Here is a 2,736-nt window from a genome sequence, read left to right as displayed (position 1 = left end):
CATCCAAATAAAAAACTTGGCGGGTAAATGAGCCAATATCTCTGTGTTCCAGGAAGTGATGGAAGAAAAGATAGGCCAACAACAAGGAGGTTGCTGTCCGCGTTGATCCTAAGGTATAGGGAGTGCGCCCAAAAGTTCCTACTCTAACAGGAGCCCCCACCTCTCCACTGGGGAACTGTCCCTACCCACTCTTCGTCTAGGTGAGGCTGAAGGTCGCTGGAGTGAGCAGTTGACAGTTGGCATGCTCCATCTCTGCTGGCCACCACTATTGGCTCGGGAATGGGAACATGGTTCCACTGGCGCCACTGGGATGCCTTCCCAGGAATGTTACAGAGGCACAGGGAAGAGAACTGTATCGGTCAGAAATGCTTTCAGCCTGTGCTGTGGCTTCAACCAGTGGGATTTGCATTTCTCGGTTTGAAGAGGAATGGATGGTCTGTTGAGGTCCATAAAGGATGTCCAGCCATGTGGTGGTGAACCCGGGCCTTTCCTTCAGAGCCTTCCGTACACCTAGTGCTCAGCATGTGAGCTCCAATACATCCCTTCCTCTGACCGTGGATTTTATTAAAAATCCTTTGATCATACTTATTGTGTTGGTACACATTCTTCTGAACAGACTAGCTGATAGCTTCTTGTGATGGATGCTTGTTTCCCGCCTCCTCCCTGGCAAAATTCTTTTTGTTTGTTTTTATTTATTTATTTATTTAATAAGTTGTTTGCATTGGCTGCTTGTTTTTTTTTTAAATCATATTATTAGGGGATAATACAACACTTATCACAATCCATACATACATCAATTGTGTAAAGCACATTTGTACATTCATTGCCCTCATCATTCTCAAAACATTTGCTCTCCATTTAAGTCCCTGGCATCAGCTCCCCATTTTCCCCCCTCCCTCCTCGCTTCTCCCTCCCTATTATTTTGTCATATCTTACACTGTCCAACGTTTCCCTTCACCCACTTTTCTGTTGTCTGTCCCCCAGGGAGGAGGTTATATGTAGATCCTTGTCATCGTTTCCCCCTCTCTACTCCGCCCTCCCTCCACCCCCCCCAGTATAGCCACTCTCACCACTGGTCCTGAAGGCATCATCCGCCCTGGATTCCCTGTGTTTCCAGTTCCTATCTGTACATCTGGTCTAGCCAGATTTGTAAGGTAGAATTGGGATCATGATAGTGGGGGAGGAGGAAGCATTTAGGAGCTAGGAGAAAGTTGTATGTTTCATCATTGCTACCCTGCACCCAAGCCTTTCAGAGCCCAGACGCTTTTCTTTCTGCTATCCGGGCACCATCTGATTCCTTCATCATGCTTTACTCTAGCACCCATATTTTAGTGATCACTTCATTAAGGTAAGTGGCTTACAGGCTCACAGCATAAAAATGAATTGTTCTTGGATTAGGGCTAACACCTTAGCTCAAAATCCATTCATAGACTATACCTTGTTTCTAGATCTATGGCTTACTTCATAGGCAGCGTGTTAGCTTCCTGAGAAATTAGATGATAAGTAACCACCATACAACCTCAAGAACTGGTAGCACTGTCAGGTAAGTGTTTGCTCTCAAGGAAAGTGGTTCAAACTCACCAGCTGCTCTTTGGAAGAAAGATGAGGCTATCTGCTCCGGTAAAAACGTACAACCTCAGAAACCCCGCCTGAGTCACTGTGAGTCCGAATTGACTTGATGGCAGAATATTCTAAATCCGATGACCCCACATCCATCAAATCAATACTGACTTGATCACCAGGCTGCATCCTCTGCCATGAAGTCCGTTCCAACGGGACAGACTAGATCTGCCCCGTGCGTTTCTGAGACCATCGCTCTTTGCAGGAGAAGAAAGTCCTGCCTTTCTCTTGCAGAGGGACCGGTGGTTTCAAATGATTAACCTTCTAGGTATTGGCCCAATGCATAACACACACTGCCAGCAGGGCGCCTCCAATAACAGTATCATCAGTTCAGATTTACAATAGTAATGACAAAAATACACAGGAAAGCCTTTTTGGCTAAAATACATGACAAGATTCACTTACACGAATTCATAAAACATAAGTGATACAAGAATAACATTATTTAAAAAGCCAATGAGGGTTAGGCACAAAGCAATTTCAATTACAGTCATTCACGAAGGCAAATCTGTTAGTCTACAGAACTTAAGGCATATATGTCATTTATGATTGCTTGACTGCTGCCTCCCTGAGCATATAATACAAAAGCAAAGAATATGAAAATAGACAGTAAATCTATAATAACTCCAAGTTACCAGCGTCAGGAAACTTCAAAAGCAACAGAGATTTGGACAAAGGACAATGGCTTCAAAATCAACGATCGTGGAAGAGCTGTCCTGTACGCCTACTCCTTACAGATCTTTCAGTCTTAGGTCCAGAAGAGAGTTTCCATTCCTTTACTCTGCAACATGCGTGTTTAACGTTTAAACACAGCACAATGTTGGTTGATCCTAGTGAGGTTCCAACCGAGCCCTTGCAACGCCTCCTTAGAGATATGATCTATTGATGTGAAATCAGGCCTGGGATCAAGCTTCCATTTACCAAGGACGACGTCCTGCTCCAGGAACTGGTACCACCTGGCAACATGCCCTCACGTCTAACGAGCATTCTGGATGTCCTTCTTTCAGGACAGCTTTGCTTGTTCCGCACTCCGCAGCATCGCACGGCAAAGACAGCCCTGCTTCAGTCTTCCTTATTCGCTATCCGACTTCCACCTGCGTATGAGGCCATGGCAAA

Source organism: Tenrec ecaudatus, chromosome 12 (assembly GCF_050624435.1).
Source record: "Tenrec ecaudatus isolate mTenEca1 chromosome 12, mTenEca1.hap1, whole genome shotgun sequence".
In the NCBI taxonomy this organism is placed as follows: Eukaryota; Metazoa; Chordata; class Mammalia; order Afrosoricida; family Tenrecidae; genus Tenrec; species Tenrec ecaudatus.
This window is presented reverse-complemented; position numbering follows the sequence as displayed.